The sequence below is a fragment of the Notamacropus eugenii genome, chromosome 6, assembly GCF_028372415.1.
Source record: "Notamacropus eugenii isolate mMacEug1 chromosome 6, mMacEug1.pri_v2, whole genome shotgun sequence".
Taxonomy (NCBI): Eukaryota; Metazoa; Chordata; class Mammalia; order Diprotodontia; family Macropodidae; genus Notamacropus; species Notamacropus eugenii.
In genome coordinates, this window is record NC_092877.1 from 91,529,115 (window position 1) to 91,550,534 (window position 21,420).

A 21,420-nucleotide genomic window follows, 5' to 3' on the forward strand; every position below is an offset into this window, starting at 1 on the left:
TTTCATTTGTTCAGGATAGGTACTGAAGCCCTTGGAATAATCCTCTCTGAGAACTGATTCTCCTAGGAAGATTCTGTGCATACTCAGAATAATCTGTCTAATATAAGATAGGTGCAAAACACTGGTAAATCATGTGTGCAGATCATGTACCATGAGAAAAGTACTACTTTTTAACTCAATTACTCAACAGTACGGTTGAACTCAGTTTCCTCCTTTGTAAAATGAAGCAGTTGAACTGGATGATCATTGAGCTGAAAGGTTCCTTACAGGCATTTGATTTACGGATGAGGGAACTGAGATCCCAGGAGGAAACATTCTATTCACACAAGGAGCAAATGGAAAACTGAGATTTCAGTCCAGGCCTTCTGATTACAAATCCTGTGCCCTCTCCACTACCTCACATTATTGTTGATCTCTAAAGACCCCTTGAGCTTAAAATTCTATGGCTGAATTGTATGAGCTGTCAGTTCCCTAGTCACCCATGTCCTCAAATTCACAGGCTGTGACTTAGCAGATTTTCATGGATAATCTTGCTCACAAGTTCAACAAATATCTCTTTAAAAAAATTATTTGGGAAAATCCATTTCTAGCCCCAAGCATACGAGAAAACTTCTTTTTAAGAGATCATTTGTGAACAGGACATGAGTAAGTTTAACCTAATAATTTGGAGACAACGCTCTTATTTCTTCCAGGTGTAGAAGCTGTTGAGACCTATATACATCCTGAAGGAGTATGACCCCAAAGCAGTGATATCCGGCACCATTTTAAAAAACAAAGCACTTTTTATTTTGAGTTGTTTAAACTGGTCTTTCCACCATTTCCAGCATTTTGTTTTCTTTCTAACTTATTAATAGCATTTGCTTCTAGGATGTGATCTTGCATACTGATCATGGGCCTGGAGCAAATTTCTACAGCCAAGATATAAACCTCTGAAAATAATGGGTTATAATGGGAATGTTGACATGTTCTCCTTGTATCCAGCTACTCCTTGTGAGCTGCTTTACTATAATAACAGACTCCACATGTCATATTTTATTGTGCAATCTTGCTTGATAAGTTGAGTGAACAGACTGAGACCATTCTTCTTTAGGGGAAAAAAATGGATTAATTATTTGGCTTAAATCCATCAAAATAAGGCTGGCCCTTAAAGGAACAAACACTTCCTAAAGCTTTGGAGTATTTTTTCAATAAGGAACTAAAATCCTTGTAAATATAACTTAGATAAGTAATCAGTTTCTTTACACTGAAGTTTACTCATGATAGAAATGCTTAACATTTGTAATACACCCTCTGAAAAGCATTGTTCCGTGTTAGTCTCTCAATTCAGTACTTCAAGAGTTTGCGATTTCCCTGGTGTGGGTGTTCCCTCCATCAAAGCCCTACCTCCACTCTTCTACAACTTGGGTTTTGAGAGTTGTCAGGGACAAAAAAATTCATCCACTGTACTCGACGTGGTGAGGAAATTCTCTGAACCTAGTGAGACGGGTTCTCAACTGATGGACACACAGTCTATCTCCAGGTCCATACCTGAGCCTTCCCAATTTGGTCAAGACATACCACAGTTTGTTGTCTTTTGGTATATCTATAGGGAACCTAGTTTACCACCATGAGGCAGCATCATAGTCACATTCTAATGGAAGGTCATGGTTTAGGGGGAAAAATTGTCTGTGCAATAGAATACATCCTCTTCCAAAAGCAGAGCTGATTGAAATCCTACCTCTTCTGTGAAGCACCTCAGCCCACAGTGATTTCCTCCTGTACTGGTGTCCTCTAGCACTCATTTTTTATACCCTTCATTTTGCTGCTACCTATAGTATACCTTTTATTAGGAGTTATCCTCTCATGCAGTACATTGCCACAGTGAGAGGAACCATGGTGTAACAGATAGGACACTGTTCTTAGAGTCAAAAGGATTGAAGTTCTAAATCCAAATCCTAAATTTTCAAACTGTGTAACCCTGAGAAAGTCGCCTACCTCCCCTGGGCCTTAATTCTTAACCTGCAAAATGCAGAGTAGGGCTCAGACTTCATAACATCTAAGATCCTTTCAGATAGTAATCTTTGTAATTCTTTGCAAATCTCTCTGACTTATTATCCCAAAGAGACTTTAAGACTCTTTAGGACAGAAACTATATTTTATGCTTCTCAGTACCACCTTCCCTGGTGCCTGTACATAGAAGTATCTTGTACATAAATATTTGCTGACTTATTTACTAAATCTTTCCAGCCAAAGCTAGCTTTTCTTCCTATGATGATGTGCTACCTACACACACACATACACACACATGCTTAGACAGACATACATGTATACATACATATATTTTCCCTGTATAGGGTGTGTGTGTGTGTGTGTGTGTGTGTGTGTGTGTGTGTGTGTGTGTGTACCTATATAGGGAATTGGTCAAAGGGGGCCTAGTCCTCACAGCTTGCACAGAATGCTCTTCCTGCGGCCAATACATGGATGAATACTTGCTGATCCTGCTTCCAGAGTTCCAGAAAGGCATAATTGAGGACCTTACCCTGCTTCCTATTTGGACTCTAGCTTGCTAGTTGCTTAGTCATTTGTCTGTACGAAGGAAAGGTAGGATCTAGAATATCCATCCCAAATAAAGAATAGATAGCAGTAAATAATTCAGTTTACAGACGAACTATTTTGAAGCAAAAACTAAAGCAGTGGTCAGTTGTTGGCATGCCATTGTCTTTAAGGTACCTTTCCTACTCTCATTCTTCATGCAAGTCAATTAAAACAACTGAACACTAGTTGGAAGGCACCACCTAGACTTTATTCACTCATTTTCTGTAGCCAGCTTTAGAAATATATTGTCCCTACTGGTGCGAAATTCAGACAGCATGCTGGAAAGAGCACTGAAATTGGAATCAAGCAAGCCAGGGTCAAATTCTGGATCTGATGCCTATAGCCAAATGACTTTGATTGGGGAAATACTTTAACCTCTCAGAGCTAAAGTCTCCTCATCTGTAAACTGAGGGTAATTATACATATTCTGCCTTCTTTACAGAGCTATTGGGAAGGAAACGCTTTATAAATCATAAAGCATTATATTATTGTGTTATTATATGTCACTAAAGGAAAAAACATTTCTCCCTTACCCTCTCTTATTTTTCTATCAGCTAAAATATTGAGTTTATTGATAGCTTCTTGGTTTTTCTTCTATCTCGATTAATATTCTTCTATCTATAATTAATATTATTCTATCTTAATCAATAAGTTAGCCTGTACAAATTTCTAGCTTAGAAGGAGACATTTTCTCAGGAATGAGCCTAAAACTCCAGAAGTTATCTAAACATTCCTTGAGTGATGGGATCATCCCATGCGTGACACACAGGAATACGATAATGGTCAGAATTCTTTCCCCTATCACATTATCAAGTCAAGGTGTTCTGGGAAGGACCCAAAAGATCATAATAGACCAAGGCCAGCCTCTAATTATGACAAATACCCAACACAAGCTACAGCCAGTTTGGGGTTACTTAATCAGATTTCTTATTGGTAATCCTATAAAATACCAACAAGGATAAGAAAATACAAGGAACAGCTTAGTTTCAGTAAAACTTTTTGGAAAAGAAAATTGCTTTAAAGACTGCTTGGTGGAATGATTGTCTGAGATTGATTAGGTTTTATGTGGAACTAGTAGGTTAACGACAGTTGTTGAGTGTGATACAGAGGAGGAAAGAATGGAGAAGAGCTTCTTATCCTATGTTTTAGCTATACAAGCCACAGTGCCTTCCTTTAAGATCCTCAACAGCCATCCTTGGATAGGGAAAGGTGATCGAGTTTTCCTTTCAAGCTGGATAATATGGAAATTTCACCTTCGATTAAAAGGGTCTTTTGTCTCAAGTCGATACCCACCTGCTATACTCAAGCTTACTTTCATTCTACCTTTCTCAGTCTGTCCAAATTTGCTCAGTACCTTCACTTCCAAAAAATCATTTTGAGTAGATAAACTTCTGACAGCCATGGGTGGGTAGGGAGGTATATAGCTTAACATATAAAGGTATGTAACCAATTTATGCAGGTCTCCTTTGAGTTACTCAAGAATGCTTTCTCCTTTTTGCCTTTATGTAATCTCAGAACCCAGAGTCAACAGCCAGAGGTTGATGCTTGTTCCGTGGCTCTGCATAGAATCATGGAATCTAAGATGGAAAAATTCTCATAGGATCTTACCCTTGGAGCTGGGAGGGAGATTAGAGGCCATCTCATCTCATCCAGCTTCTACCAAAAACATGTCCATGTCATCTGCTACTCAAGTATAAATTCTTCTCTGTTTGTGTATTGCTCTTTCTAGTATAATGTAAGTTCCTGGGTGATAAGGGACTGCTTTTCATTTTCTTTTTGTGTCCCTAGTCCTTAAAATGGTGCATTACATGTAGTAAGCACTTAATAATTAGTTGTTGAGTTGGATTGCAGTTTAAAGAGTTCAGTTTCCTCCCCAAATGGAAGATATTTTTTAAACACCATTTTGTGGTATTTAAGTTTCCCATAGTTAAATAGAAATTTTCCCATGCATCCTATATTTTCTAGCTTTAGCCAAGCTTGTAAATGTCACCATTTAAACTTTATTAGTGTCTATTTGAGTCGCAAATGAATCAAACTGATGGAAGCAAGCTATTTATTTGTTGTCATTCCTAAGGATTTTTTCACCAAGAAAAAATAATTCTATTAAGCCTTAAGCAAAATATCTGTTGCATTTTAGAATCTGAATAGTATTAATTCTGCATGTTTTACAGTGTGTTCACCACATTGTTCCAGAATGACATGAATTAGGCACTAACTTGTACTTAGCACAATCAGAATTGTGCCTGGAAAAGTTATTTGACTCTGCCCAATACCACTGGTGCTCACATATAAATGAAAACAGGGCAACTCATACACTAGTGATTAAAGTAGGCTTCACTGAACTTGTTCGACAGAGGGTTGAACAACTAATCCAACAATTAATTTGTGGCATGTGTTCCATAGCTGGTATCGGTAGGTCCTCTTTTATGAAACACTCATGAATTGTGGACTCTGTTCATAGCACAAAATAATGTGAATTCAGAGACTGAGATTTCTTTGTTCAAGTCTAGTTTGTTATCATTTTATAATAGCCTCCTGCACACCCAAGATTTACTTCCTATGACTGGTAAGGCTTGGCATTATAGCTTGTGTAGCTAAAATACAGGATAGAAAGCTCTTATTCTTTCTGTCTTCCTCTGTATCAAACTCAACATCTATTGTTAGCCTCATGATTACATTGCTTACTTACTAATTCTGCACAAAACCCAACCAATCTCAAACATGCTACAAGTCATCGTTAAAGTAATTTTTTTCCTCAAAAGGCCAATGTTGCAAATAATATTCTATATTTCTGTAGCCCTTTAAGACTTACAAAGTGTTTTTTCTTACAACAGCCTCTTGAGAAATATTGTTTGCAACATAAGCCTTTCCTACTTTGGTGTAAATGCTTTTGCCCTTTGGCATTATAATGACTCAATGTTTCTCAGTTTGTAAATGACTGGTTTGGGTAAAACTTTTTGGACACAATTACTTTAAAGATTGCTGGTGGCATGGCTGAAATTGGTTAGGTTTTGTGTGAAACTAGCACTCTTGGGGAAAGCCCTGGTGGTCTTGTCTACTGAAACCTGATTCTGAAGCTGCCCAACTGTGGTGACTTTGGGCCAGCTGTTTTACCTTGATTTAAGTAGTACAAGTAGCATACCCACTGTCACAGTAGCCAGGTAGCACAGGGCCAGGTTTTAAACCTTGCTCTTCATGTTCTTTCTATTGTGCCATTTTCATGGTGTTTTTGAGAAAAGAAAGCCTGCCATTGACTGGGAGCCACAAAGTGGTCTCAGAGCTTTACCTAGACAAGATAACCAAACTTTGCCCAAGGTGCTGAAATGTAAAGGAAGCCCATGGGATCCTTCTCAACCTAGAAGTAACTGAGTTTGCACCTTGTTAACAAGAATAATTACTTAAAATAGGAAGCTGTCAGGTGTTGTTTAGTTACCCACTGGTGAAACCCTCCCTGGTCCATCTGTCCTTGCTACCACCCTTCCCCCTAGCCCTTTCGGTCAGCTTCACAGCATTTGAATATATGTTTTATGCCACTTTTCCTGGGCACATTTTGTACCTCTTGCCCCGGGTAAAAATATTCCTAATTTACAGCTCTGAGTTCGACAACCTTTGTTAGATGACCGTTGCCTGAATAACAAGATAACATGAAACTGAATGTTAACTTAAAAAAAAGTCATAATGGATTCTTATCATTGTGAGGCAAGACTTGAAGGGATATCTTTAGTATTAATCTTTTTTTTTAGAATTACTTTTCAATGTATATCTATTTTTTAATTGGAATGGAAAGAATGGAGATACTTAGCAAAGCATGGCAAGAGCCACTTGTTTTTGTGTGATTTCTTCTCACAAAGAGTGTGTGGCTTGTCCTTCTTCTCAAAGAGGACCATGACATCAGGGAGGTGATGCTATGACATGCACATCAACTAGATTTACGTGAGGGAGGGCTGTGCAAAGTCACCAGCCTCACTTTCTCCTCCTGAGCCATCAGGGTCCACTGGCCAGGTATAGGTCATGATGACTGGAGATATCCCAGCAAGGATCTGAAGACTTGTATGTGAAAGAATTTTTTTTTCTAGATGGACCCCAAAAGAACTAAGAACAGTGTGAACAAAGAGGCACATTTCAGCTCAGTCTAAGGAAAACTCTCCCAACAAACTGAGCTGAGCAAAATTAAGTCTCTCAGAAAGGAAAGACATCAAAAAGTCACTCTGTGGATCGACTTCTCATTATCCAAAAGAAACAGTATGTGTGTGTCAGAGAAAACTCCAATTCTCTCAGGACAACCCATCAACCCTAGTATTCAATTCTAGAATACCTTTCACATTTAGTGGTATGAGTAGAAACTTTTAATGCATATTTGTTATATTATTTAGTGCCTCCCAATGTATATTCTATTCCTGGCATACAGAACCCTCCAGAGTTCTAAGTCACTTTTTCAGCATTGCTATTTCCCCACTACTTGACTTTCATATGCTGAGCCATTTCCATCTGCTGAAGTCCCTTTCCAAAGTCCATCTCTGGACTTTGTGCCTTGTTAACAAGAATAGCCTTGGGTCTACTCTTTCCATGAAGCCTTTCCCAAGCTCCTTTCCCCAATCCCCCTCCCTTGCAATCTTCATACATTTTCTCTTCCCAGCACCACCATTTTCTGAGATCCAGTGACACTGGCCTCCTTTGCTGTTGTTCACATTAGACATTCCATCTCTTGACTCCAGGCATTTTCACTAGCTGTCTCTCATGCCTGGAATTCTCTCTCTCATCTCCACCTCCTGGCTTCTTTCAAGTCCCAGCTAAAACCCCACCTTCTGCCGGAAACCTTTCCTAATCTGCCTTAATTGTAGCTCCTCCCCGCTGATGATTAGCTCCACTGTATCCTGTATATAGCTTATTTGCATATAATTATGTGCATATTGTCTCCCAGCCCACCCCCGGGTAAACTGAGAGCTCTTTGAGGACCAAGACTTTCATTTGCCTTTGCTTGTATCCCCAGCACTTTAGTGCAATGCCTGGGGCTTAGTAGGTGCTCAAGAAATGTTTATTAACTAACAATCTCCAAATAAAAGTGTACTCTCCAGGTTCAAATTGCTCATAACATTTTACCAGGGCTCCTCTTGGTTTGCTCTTATGTCTGTCTCTCTTCCCTTGGACATCATAGTGTTCCAAGATTTGTAATTACACAGCATCACAAGGAGAACATTTCTATTAAGAAAGGGGAAAAAAATGGGGTTTTGTTCCAGGAACAGTTGGTATCAGTGAAAGCCTTTGCAGTTTCCCAAATGCAATTCAACCTATTCTCTTCCTCTTACTCAGTTCTGGCCCAACTCATGGTCCATTTGCAATACCTGTCCAAAATGTATGTACTGAAGGTCTAACTCAATGGCCATCCAACTGTTTGACATAATCTAAACAATACACAACTTTCATCCATTTAGATTTTTTCTGTATGGATTTTAAAGCTGGTTCCTTGTAAGTGTATAAATTAAAATTTATAAAATATAATGTAATTCTTGGCAAAGATACTGGAATGGTTTGACATTTCCTTCTCCAGTTCATTTTACAAATGAGGAACTGAGACAGAGTTAAGTGACTTACCCAGGGTCATACAGCTATTAAGTGTCAGAGGTTGGATTTGAACTCATAAAAATGAGTCTTTCTGACTTCAGGTCCAACGCTGTATCCAGTGTACCATCTAGCTGCCCCAAAAAATTCATATAATGTGATAACAATAATGTGTTTATATGTGTGTGTATATACACACACACATGAATATATATAATCTATCTCATCATGTTAAAGCTTACAAAGCATTCTTTTTGTAATACTTTATTAAGTAGGGAGGTAGGTTTCCACATTTTATAGATGAAGAAACTGAAAGTCACAGAGGTTAACTAGTGTCCATACAGCTAATTTTAAGAGCTGCCATTTGAAATTTATCTTTTAATAAAACTGAAAAGAAAATGGAAAAGTAAAAAAGGAAGGAAGGAAGGAAAAACATAAAAAATGAATGTTGAAAATTTTTAAATGAAAAAAGTGGTATTATTACTATATTCCTTGATATAACAATATTACCTTCAACCACACAAGCAAATGTTGCTTCTTCCCAGTACCTTTTCATTTTAACATTTGTTCTAAAGTCGTCTTCCTTTTTCTAAAAGGTGAAAATCATAAATTCATTCTCATGGTTTATAGTCATGGGCTATGACTCTCCTATCACTGACTCAATAAGTCAGCATTTATTAAGCATTTGCGATGGGATCAGGCATAGTGTAAAGTCCTGAGAATACAAATAGAAAAACAATAATTCTTAACCTCAAAGAGTTTACACTTCAACTAGAGGAGACATTATGAACATGAATTGATATAGACGAGATACATACAGAGAAGATATTTGGTAGCCTTAGGGGAAAGGAATTAACATTTCAAGAGTTATCTTTTCTTGGCTAAACTTATCATTTCCTATTTTTCTCTATTCATTTTTTTCCCCATTTTCTTTAAGATTTTTATATAGATACTGGAGTGTATAGCTTGAGTATAGCTAAAGGGATGGCAATAATGTGGGTAGCTCTGGCACAAGATCTCCATATCTGTGTCAGAATCCAAACTGGTCATACTATAATATAAATAGTATGAAAAGTCCAGTGTCATCCATCTACCCTGTGAAATTGACTTAAGTGCATGACAAAGTTCTATAGGAGAAAGAGTCATATGGTTGGCTCATATAGACTGAGATTAATCCTACTTCTGCTGTGTTTCTAGACATATGACTGAAAAAATTCTCTAAAAGTCCCATTTCTTCATCTGTAAAATGCGGGTAACATTTTCACTATACCTGTCTCTGAGATAATGTATGTGAAAGCTCTCTGTAACCATAGAGCACTATAGAAATGCAAACAAGCTATTGCTGTAGATAGGATTCCAAGTGGATTGATCCATATTAAGTGAGTTGGAAGAAGAAATTGGTGCCTTGCTATCAAAGTGAATTAAAGCCATTCTAGAGGAGTAACTATGTATCTAAGTTCATGTTAGATTAGTGGTTCTCAAAGTGGGAACTTCCAAGACCCTTTCAGGAAGCTTAAGAGGTCAAAACTATTTTCATAATAATTCTAAAATGTTATTTATCTATTAAAATGCTCTTGCCTTTTTCAACTATATGTCTGTGCAAGGGCAGATTTTCTTCATCTGTTTCAGCCAAAACAATGTATTACTGCAGATTGAATGTAGAAGCAGATGAGAGTAACTAGATGTCTTCTACTAAGCCAGAGATTTGTGTAAATATATAAAGCAATGCTGCTCTTCTCATTAGTTTTTTTTTTTTTACAAAATATAGTTATATTTCATTAAAATTTTATTTATATCAACATGTAATCAATTTATTATTTTAAATAAATAAAGTATTTTAAAATTTTATCAGTTTCCATTTCCAATATAGTAAATATTATTAGCTATAACCCACATAAGAAAATTTTTTGAGGTATTCAATAATTTTTAAGCATATGAAGGAATCATGAGATCAAAAAGTTTGAGAACCCCTGAAAGGTGATGGTTTTCTATATACTAAAAAATGCAGTAGCTTCAAACCTACTAAGTAAGAGTAATTACAGTACATTACATAGAGAGTCATGACTCGTGATATCTCATGCTTGTCATTCCAGAGTTGCCATCAATAAATTCTCTTCTCTCACCCCAATGACAAGATGGACTCCTAGATCCTGATGAACCAAACAACACTCTCCATTCTAATTAACTTGGAATTATTTTAATGAATCAACCGATAAACATTTGTTAAGCACCTACTGAGTTCTAAGCTCTGTGTGAGTCACTACAGATGGAAAGATAAAAGTGAAACAGTCCCAACATTCAGGAATCTTCAATTCTATGAGGGAAGAGAATATGTAATAGATAATATATAATATGTAATGGGCATATTATGAAACAAATGCAAGCAAGAAACAAAGTAATTTGTAGGATCAAAGTAACAGATTTAGAGTTGAATTACAGATGGAGGAAGGCTCTAGGAGCTGGGGAGGTCAGAAAAGATTGTGTAGGAGGTGCCCCTTGAACTGTCTTGAAAGAAACTAATGATAGATAAGAGACAGAAGAGGGAGGGTGCTCTAGGCAAAAAGGTCAACCAGTGCAAAGACAAGGAGATGGGACTTGAAGAGTCAAAATAAGGCCAGTTTGGCTAGACTATATAATGTGTAGACAGAGTAATGAATGAGTATGGAAAGGTAGATTGGGGCCAAAGAGTAAAAAGTTATAAATACAAAGCAACGATGTTGACATTGGATCCTAGAGGTAATAGGAAACCAGTGTTGCTTATTAAGGTGAGGAGGCATTTCAAACCTGTACTTTAGGAAAAAAGTACTTTGACAACTGTAGAGAGAATGAATTGAAATGGGGAGAAACTTACAGTGAGGGGGAAAGTTAGAAGGTTATTGCAATCGCTCCAGCCAGAGATGAGGAGGATTCCTGAAACAAGAGTCATGGCTATGTGAGTGGAAGAAAACGTGAGAAATTCTGGTGGTGCAGAAGTCTAAACACAAGATTTGATAATTAATTGGATATACGGGAGAATGAGAATGAGAAGTTGAGGATGAGACCAAGGTTACAAACCAGATTGTGAAATTTATTTTGCAAGATTTTCTTGACTGCATCTTCTCTTAAAAGGGTAATGCTAGACTTGAGGAAAGCTACCCATTTGGGTGGATTATTTGCTAGTAAAAGAAAAAAAAAGGAAAAACTACATTTGAAATCAGAGATGTGGGTTTGGATCCTGGCATTACAATTTACTACTGATGGAAACTTAGGCAAGTCACATCAGTTTGAACCTCAATGTCCTTATCTGTAAAATGATGAGATTGGATGAGATGATCTCCAATGTTGCTGTGAGTTATAAAACCTATGAAAGTAAGACTATTTTCTCCCCTACTTCTGTAAAGAGGCCTCGGGCACACGGCTATTCTAACACATTTAACATTGTTCCTACATTTTCCCTTCTGAGAGAACTCTTTAGCATTTCCCTCTTCTTTTCACTGTGATCTCAAGCTGAGCTGAACTCATTGAGATAAGATAAATATTAACTTTTCAGTAGGCTGTATGTACATCATAGGCCAGAGTCTAACAGACGGGAATTTGGGTGAACTTTAATCCCCTGCCCAGATCATATTCAACCTTGAGTGGGGGAGGGCTGAAGAACTGAAACTAATGTCTTTCTGACAAACGTTTGTGTTTTAAAATTCTATTTCACACAGAATCCAATATTTATTAGTGGGAGAGCATTTTATTTTATTTTTTTTGCTCCAAAGTACTTATCATCAACAAAAACATCCAAATATATAAACCAGAATAATAAATGGTCATACATGAAACACAGAGCCTCATTATATGCAGCTTGTTTGAAGAAAAATGTATCTTGATATTAACAAGATAATAACAAAATGGTCAGTTTCCACATCCCTCTCTGAACTTTTGAACTTTTCTGTATTTTTTTCCTGCTGCTATTATTATTTATAGTGCTTTGTATATTCATTTTGTTTTTGTAACTAAACCTTTTTTCACTCTACATCATCTCATATATTTTCCATATTTCTTTTATATTAACAATAGTTAACATTTACATAGCATTTTCATTTATTATCTCATTTGATCTTCCCAGAATCCTATGAGCTAAGTGCCATTTTACACATAAGGAAAATGAGTCTCAGAGAAGTTAAATGATTCGCCCAGGGTCACACAACTAGTTAAGTGTCTGAGGCAGAATTCAGATTCAGATTTTCCTGACTCCCAAATCCTAAGTACTATCCATTGTATCATGTATTTTATGCATGTATGTTAGATGTGGATATAGATTTGATACTCCTATTCCACAACCTGTCCAGCTATTTCTCAGTCATTGAACACAAGGGTTGTTGTCCAGTTTTTGCTATCACAAATATGAAAATGCAAAAATAGTTTTGTAGAAAAATAGTTTTAAACAGACAGGTTTTTTTTCATGTTTGTAACATCCTTCAAGAGTAGTCCCTGAAGGAGTTTATTAGGTCAAAGAGCAATGTGTTTTATAATCCTTACAATACAATATGTCAGTCTTCAAAATCATACCAATTCATTCAAACTTTCACTGGCCAACTAATAAATAAGGTGCCTCTTTCTCCACATTCCCAGCAGCTTTGATATCTAGGTGGTTTTTAATATCCTTGATAATTTGGTGGGTATAAGATTCTATTTCAGAGTTATTTTACTTTGTGTCTCTGATAATTAGAGAGTTTGGAAATTTTTTCATGGACCATTTCTCTTTCTTTTTCAAGAATTCTCATCATATTTTTTTGTATCTTACTACTATTTACTACTGAGTGTTATGTATATTTTGTACATGTAGAATAAATGAGTACCTGAAAAGGCCAAGCCTAAAAAGGCCAAGGTCTCCCATTGCATCCTGGGACATCTCTAGTCATCTTGATGAATATGTGGTCACTGGACCCAGATGGCTCAGGAGGAGAAAGTGAGGCTGGTGACCTGCACAGCCCTCCCTCACTCAAAACAAAGTCAAGTGCAAGTCATGTCATCATTTCTCTGATGTCATGGTCTTCTTCGAAAATGAAGGACGAATACACACATACATGCAGAAACAAGAATATGAGGAAATACATAGTAAATCAAATAAAGTAGGGGAAATATTATGTGGCTGAGCTTTACCAATAGCATCAAGAGGAATGAGTATCTCTATTTGTGTGGAAATAAGTTATTATAATAGTGTTAAGGGTTTAACAATGAAATAAAAGAATTTCAGAGCTAGAAGAAAACTTAGAGATGAAGAAATCCAAATTATTTATTTTTTAGCTGAATAAAAATTACTCCAAGAGAGATAAAGTGACTTAAACTCACACAGCTGTTACTTTGAATGGGTTTTTTTCTAATATCTGTCCCATCCTAGTTTTATTTTTAAAATACATGACTTCTTCCACCAACACCCTAATCCGATAGCTTATCAAACTGTAACTGATCAAACCAAACTGGAAAGGCTTCAAGGACCCAGACTAGGTTCCTATTGTCTATGGAACTCCTTAACAAAGCCCTGTGGTCATTACCAGGTTAACCAAAGGGCAACTCATTTTTGCCCTTATCAATTCTTAAAAGCCATCTAATAAGCAGTAGAGAAGATGTGATCTGGGTCAGTGGACAGTACCACACTGATGAAGTGACAGAGCCTTGAAGGATTGAAGGGAAGTATAGAGAGGCATGGTACCGTCAATGGTACAATGGGAAAAAAAAAAAAACTGTGGGGAATCTCTTAACCCAGGAACCAAGAATAAAACATCCATTTTTGGACATACAAATGTGAGGATTAGTTTGCTTAATTGTGCTGATTTGTTATAAGAATTGTGTTTTTTTCTTGTTTATTGTATGAGGTTGGGGACTGGAGGTGAGAGGGAACAAAAAACATAAGAAAAGAAAAAGCTCATTGACACATTTTTTTAGACAGAAGAGAAAAAAAACGAGCTCAAAAAGAATCATAAATAATCAGGACAACTTTGAAAGTAACAATGGAGCACATTCATTAAATTCAGAACTTTAAAAATTACATTTTAAAAAGAGTCCTGGATAGTCAGAGGGCTTGGATTCAAGTTCTGACTCTGCTGTTTACTACCTGACCAAATCATTCAACTTCCCTGAGCTTCAGGTTCCTTCCTCATTTATAAAATGAGATATCGCCCAAAGATACTTTCCAGTTTTAACGATCTGCTACTCTGACCCTGTGTTCATCATTCTACTTCTGCTCATAGAGTTATTCTAACTATAATACTCATTTAGGAACAATCTGCATGAAGATGACAGTTGTATTTGGGGAAGAAAACAATGATTAATTAGATAGTAGAAAGGCAAGGACAGAATCTTAGGTCATTCCTTGCATTTAGTGAATAGGAGGACTGGGGAAACTGGAAAATAGTATGGCAGAAACTAGGTATCCATCAGTGTCTTACACTATATACCAAAATAAGGTTAAAATGAATACATGATTTAGACATAAAGGGTGATACCATAAACAAAGTAGGGGAGCATGGAATAGTTTACTTATTAGATCTATGGATAAAGGAAGAATTTAGGATCAAACAAGAGATAGTATTGTGGCATGTAAAATTGTTAATTTTGTAAGTAGGAGGAAGAAGAGTAAATAAGGAAACAGAGAAACCAGATAGTATGGTATCATAGAAACCAAGGCAGGAGATTCAGGAAGGAAGCAGTGAATAATTGAGTGTCAATAGTAAACTGGATTTAGCAGTGAGGAAGTCATTAGGGACCTTTGAGGGAGTTTCAGTAGAATGGTGAGCTAAGTGTGGGAGACCTGTCATTTGAAAATTTTGGTGGCTAAAGGAAAGAAGGAAAGAGAACGGTACTCAAGGAATAATTTAGATTGAGGGAATGTTTTTAGGGCTTAGCACAATATTGGGCACATAGCTGCTTAATAAATGCTTATCAATTGATAATTGAATAGGAGAGTTGGACAAGTGTGTAAGTAAATATATAGTTAGAGAAAAGAAAGATATTGAAGGTAGAAGAGAGAGAAGGGATAATTGAGGATGTTGTATTAAGGAGGAAGCAGATATACCCTGAAATTCTATAACATACAAAAGTGTATATATCAAAGAAAGATTAGACTTTAGTATTTCCCTGAGGTGTGTTTTAAATCTTTAAAAATTGCTTACATATACATATATACATATATATATATACATACATGTGTATGTGTGTATATGTATGTGTGTGTATATATATATACGTATATATATATACATATATATATATATACGTATATATATATATATAATGTATGAGAATGCTCTAGCAACCAAAATACATCATTCACTACCATATATTTAACTATTCAAGGTAACCAGGCATATAATGTATAAGAGAAAATCAAGTTTTAGACCAGGAGTTTGAGTCGGTAAGTGGATTTGGGGGCATTTTTGCTATATTCTTTCCTTGTAATCCTAGATAGATCTTAGGTGATCCTTCACACTAATCCATCTGTATAATAAAGGTATCATTCACATAATACTCATAGATATTACTTTAGCACAACTAAAGAAAAGAGCCTGAGCAAAGTGAAATATGTGCTCATCATCTCTTTTAAATAACTAATTAGTTCAGACAATAGTGGTCCAAAGGGTTTACTAGCCTAATTTTACAACCAAGCTAAGATCAAATTCTATATGGACAGTAAAGTTTCAAATAGGCTTTAAGTTCCTGATATTTTATCCTCTGACTGGTATGCCAAACCATGACGCAGCTTCAGTATTAATTAATTTAAATGAGAGATGCAAATTAAAACAACTGCAAGGTTTTACCATATATTCATCAAAGGAGAAGACATGATAAAATTAAAAACAGAAACATTTAGTGTTAGAGGAGCTGTGGGACAAATTGTTTCGCTGCTCTGGAAATCATTTGGGAATTATGCAATTCATTTTATCTCTCCTCATATATAAAATGAGGGGGTTGGAATAAATGGTCTTAGGGGTACCTTCCAATTTAATCTATGATCATAAAATAAGCTGTTCATATCTTTTGGCCCAGGAAACCCATTACTGTAAATGTACCTGGTGATGATGATGATGATGGTGGTGGTGATGATAATAGAAATAACGTTAGCCTTTATTTAATGCTTTAAAGTTTGCAGAGCACTTATAGACTTAAGAAACTAATGACAAAAGAAAAAGTCCTTTATATAACCAAAGAGCCATAGCAACACCTTTCATGTTAATAGAAACCTAAAAACAAAAGAGAGGTTGGCTTATTGATTGAGAAATGGCTGAACAAATTTTGGCTTATCAATAGAATAGAATTTTATGCCATTAAAAATGAGTGGAAAGATTTAGGATCATAGGAAGGAAACAAGCAATTATTAAGCTCTTACTGTGTTCTAGGCACTGCACTAAGTGCTTTACAAATTATCATTTCATTTGATCCTCAGAATAACCCTGGGAAGTTGGTGGTATTATCCCCATGGATATCCCCAAGGAAAGAGGATGGTACTCAAGGAGTAATTAGATTGAGGGAATGTTTTTAGTTCTTAGCACAATATTGGGCACATAGGTGCTTATCCCCATTTTACAGCTGAGAAAACTGAGGCAAATATAGGCTAAATCATTTGTCTATGGTCACAGAGCTAGTAAGTATGGGAGGCTGGATTTGAACTCATGGGTTCTATCCACCATACCACCTCACTGCCTTATAAGTAGATCTAGAAAGTACCTTAGAAATCATCGAGAGGGGCAGGTAGGTGGCAGTGGCAGTGGCAGCAGCCTTGCAGTGAATAGAGCACCAACCCTGGAGTCAGGAGGACCTGAGTTCAAATCCGGTGGGTTCAAATTAAGCCTCAAACGCTTGACATTTACTAGCTGTGTGACCTTGGGCAAGTCACTTAACCCTAATTGCCTTGCCTTCCCCACTCCAAAAAAATAAATGACACAAGAAAAAGAAGTCATTGAGATAGCGTGACAGAGAGACAAGGAAACATAACAAAGAAAATAATATATGCACTAAGTATAGCAACTGCAATAACTACAATCATGTAAATGATGACACTAAAAAAGTCACACTGATGAATTGTAATAAACAATCTCAGTCCTGGAGAGTTGATAATGAAACACTTTTCGCTGCCATGGGAACTCCAAGTGTGGAATGCAGTACGTATTGTCAGATGTGGTAAAACTGTGTAGGCTTTACTCAGATGTTTGGTTTGGGGAGTTTTCTTCAAGCGCAAAATCAACATTGGGGATTGGGGTGTGGTAAGGGAGAATCACTGGTGCAAGAAACAAAAGATGGCCATAAAAATTTTAAATCGACCTCCTAAGAAGTTCACACCATCGCCTTTTCTTCCAAGTCCCTTGTCATTGCATTGTTCATAGTCAAGTGAGTCAAGGCATGTTTGCAAATGTCAGAGAATACCATGCACATCAATGTTAACCATCGTGTACCTTGTTCTGGTAAAACAGTTTCCAGATCTTTAATGCCTTATAAATCATGTTCTTTCAAGGAAAGCAAATACTTATTACATTGTCTAAGGGGCAATTAAAGTTTTATTTCTTAAAAATTCTTCACAGCTACTGGTCTGAAGTGTTCCCAGGGGCATTTGTAACTAAAGACTGCATGGAGATTAGAGACTCACATAGACTCTATGTAGTAGATGTTGTCCTTGTGTTTCCTTTAACAAGGATTAAGATATATAAACTCTATTAATACATGCACATTTAATAGCATGCACAACTAGATCAGTATTTACTTCTCCCTGAGGAAGGGAAGAAAAGATAAAAGAGATGAGGAGAGGAGAGAAGAGTTTTGAAGTGACATCTTTAAAAACAGTGGTATGTATTAGGTGAGGAAAAGTCGCTATTTTGTTGTATAAATATTCATTGTTGTTCAGCTGTTTTAGTCATGTCTTCCATGACCCCAGTTGGGCTTTTCTTGGCAGATACTGGAGTGGTTTGCCTTTTCTTTCTGCAGCTCATTTTACAGATAAGGAAATTGAAGAAAACAGGGTTAAATGACTTGTCTAGGGCCACAAAGCTAGTAAGTGTCTGAGAGGCCAGATTTGAACTCAGATCTTCCTAAATTCCAGACCCAGCACTCTATCCACTGCGCCACCTAGCTTCCAAACAGTATTAGTAGAAATAGTAATAAGAATACCTTCAGTTTCAGCCCCTGAGTCATTTGAGGATTTTGGTTATGATGTCAACACTTCAAGACCTTACCCAGGACTTCATTTGAGAAATAACAGGGCCTATGGTGATGGGCAACGTATCCCATTTCTATCTTTCCTAGTTTGACCTTATGGTTGGTCTAGATATCCAACCTTTTACTGACAACATGTTTTGCTCCTCTGTTCATTTGCTTCTGCATGTTGTGTGCCTAATACATTCCACTGGTTGACTTTGCTTCCCAACTCTAAGCAGCCTATGAATTCTTTCAACATTATTGCTTCCTACCATAGATTTGTTGAAGAACGAGGAAACTCAAACTTGTAAGGGGCCGCTAGAGGTGTAGCGATTCATTTCTCTGTCAGTGGGTTTGTCTCTTCCAATTCAATCAAGAAAATCCTGTTCACAATTTACCTCTGTAAGTAGTTTAACATCTCTTTATCTGTCATTTACCTCCTTTGATTAGATCCTGATCTTTTTAGGTTGGTCAAAAATCAACTCCCCTACACAAAACACAAAAGAAGTACAAGGTAAAGATGGAGGGAGGTGGACACCAGCAGTTATGGGAACCAAGGAAGGCTTCATGCAGAAGTTGACAGTTGAGGTGAATCTTGAATGAAAGTAGTGCAAAGGCATAAATATGACAGATGGAGTGTAGGTTGGGGGGAATTATAAGAAGATCCATTCATTTGGACCATAGAGACTAGTATTGTCTAATAATGATGAAAATGTAAAAATGGGTCTTAGATGGTGAAAAGATAAAGGAAGCAACTAGAGTTTATTGAATGGGGGTAGGGGAGACCACAATCAGCTATGCAGATAATAGCTTGAATTGTGAAAAGATTAGAAATAATTAAGAAGCTATTGGAATAATCCAGGCAAGATGTTGGTCCAGGTGATAAGATGCTGAACTATTGATAGATATTGGGCAGTGGATGGATGTGAGACATGCTAAGGAAATCAAAACAAGACTTGGTAATTAATTGGACATGTGGGTGATTTTGAGTGAAAAGTAAAGGATGACATAAAGTTTGTAAACCTGAATAGCTGGAAAGATGATTCAACAGAACCATCAACACAAGATGGAAATTTCAGAAGAGGAACAAGTTTAAGAGAAAACATAGGAAATCCAATTTGAGATGTCAAACAGGCAGTTGGTAATGTTGTGTTGGAACTGGAAGGAGAAAAGGGCTGGATATATAAGCCTGGAGTTATTTGCAAATAGGGATGATAATTAAATCCGTCAGAGTTCAGTGAAGTGATGAGGCTTTGAAAAAAAGTGGTGATTATGTTGGATGAGAAAGAATTTGATCCATTAGATTGTAAACTCCTTGAAGGCAAAGACTTACTTTTGCTTCTTTTTGTATCCCTAGGACTTAGCACAGTGCCTGTCACACAGGAAGTACTTAATAAATATTTATTGACTAATTATTGGCTGATCCACAAAACAATCCTGCGCAGGAAAAGTGCTATAACTCACCCTGTTTTACAAATGAGGAAACTGATATGACTAGGTCTAGGGTCACATAATTCATAAGCATTTGAGGCAGAATTCAAACCTAAAGTTTCCAGACTCCAAGTCCAGTTGTGGCTGTGGTTTGTCCTTCATTCTCGAAGAGGACCATGACATCAGGGAGATGATGACTTACAACTGAATTTAATTTAAAGGAGGACTGTGCAAAGTCACCAGCCTCACTTTCTCCTCCAGAGCCATCTGGGACCAGTGTCCAGATATGGATCCAGATGACTGGAGATGGTCCAGGATGCAGTGGGAGACTTTTTAAGCTAAGATCTTTTGAAGTTCTCACTTTGAGTGAGGAAGGGAATAGACCTCTTAATGAAGTGAGTCAAGGGATGGCCCTTTTAATTTAAAAAAAATCAAACTGGGAGGGGAAGACCCTCAGGATTGCTGACCAAAAGAGAAAGAGTTACTGTTTACATTCACTTCCAGGAGGCCTAAAAATAAACCATTAAGTGGTGTTTGAGCAAGGGACCTATTGTTTTCCAACCAATGAGATCCAGAGTGAACCCAGTTTAAGGCTTGGACTTTGAGAAAGAAATCTAGCCAGTAAACTCCAAGTTAACTAGGTAGGTTTCAGCTATCAAATATATCATCCTTTGGGCAGAGCACCCTCAGGTAAGGGCATGAGTCCAGTACCCTGCTGGGAGATAAATGAGGGAAATGAGGAAGGAGAATGAGCCGAACTTAGGTGGCACCGGGATAGAGTTCTGGACCTGAAGTCAGGAAGACTCATCTTCCTGAATTCCAATCTGGTCTCAGACACTAACTAGCTAAGTGAGCCAGGACAAGTCCCTTAGTCCACTAGAGAAGGAAATGGCCAACGGCTCCAGTATCTTTGCCAAGAAAGCCATAAATGAGGTCATGAAGAGAGTAGGACGTGACTGAACAACAATTAACTGACTGACCATATGGGAAAGCTAAATATTCCTCCCCCAAAAACTGCCTTCTAGAGGGTAGATTGTTAAATGACTCAGAGAATACAAATACAAACTATGCCATTGACTTGAGCCCAGTTGGTTTTTCCAGCTTGCTCTTTGGCTTTTTCCCCAGTTGACTTGCTTTCTTCATCTTCAGGAAGGAGTCCTGAGAAAACCTACCTTCCTTCACAGAACTCCTCAGCATTCATTTGAGCCTTGTCATTCTCAGCCCAATCCCTGGAAGACTGACTGAAAGGATCTCTCAGCTTCTTACACATTTTCCTGCCCTGGGAGAAAGGAAAATGTTTTGTTTTTGGCTTGGCACCTCTGAGGCAGGTCTGGCTTGCTGAGGGCTAAGTGTGTTCAGACCTCAGCAACTGGGCACACATCCTACAGGCAGGACCCCACCCAAAAGAGGCCAGGAACAAACCAGTTTCCTCTCTTGCATGTGTGGAGTTTCAGCATCTTGGAAGACTCCTTCTACCTGTGATGTGAGGGGGCTTCCCCCCCCCAGGCTCTCCCTGAAAGGAAGGCCAGGCAGAACCTCTGCTGGGGTCCCTCTGAGGAGGTAAGCCCTCTCCCAGAAAACCTGGCCCAAATCAAGAAGTTTCACAAACAGATAAGACAAACGAAGACTTAATGACTGGCTGAGGAGGAGCAGGGATTTAGGCGTCCTAGGTTTATTTTGCATTGTCTCTGGTAAGCATGT

General features: G+C 37.4%; 1 protein-coding gene across 5 annotated transcripts in view; it reads left to right on the forward strand.

The window, feature by feature from the left end:
* The window catches only part of PGCKA1 (PDCD10 and GCKIII kinases associated 1), a 94,768-nt gene that overhangs the window by 24,823 nt on the left and 48,525 nt on the right, over positions 1-21,420 (forward strand). The window contains exon 1 of one of the 5 annotated variants that reach the window (XM_072620448.1): positions 15,400-21,279. The exons of the other annotated variants lie outside the window; for them this stretch is intronic. The gene's annotated coding sequence lies outside the window, so the exon portion shown is untranslated. Of the gene's footprint in view, positions 1-15,399; positions 21,280-21,420 lie in introns of those variants that run through there. 5 annotated transcript variants of the gene reach the window in all.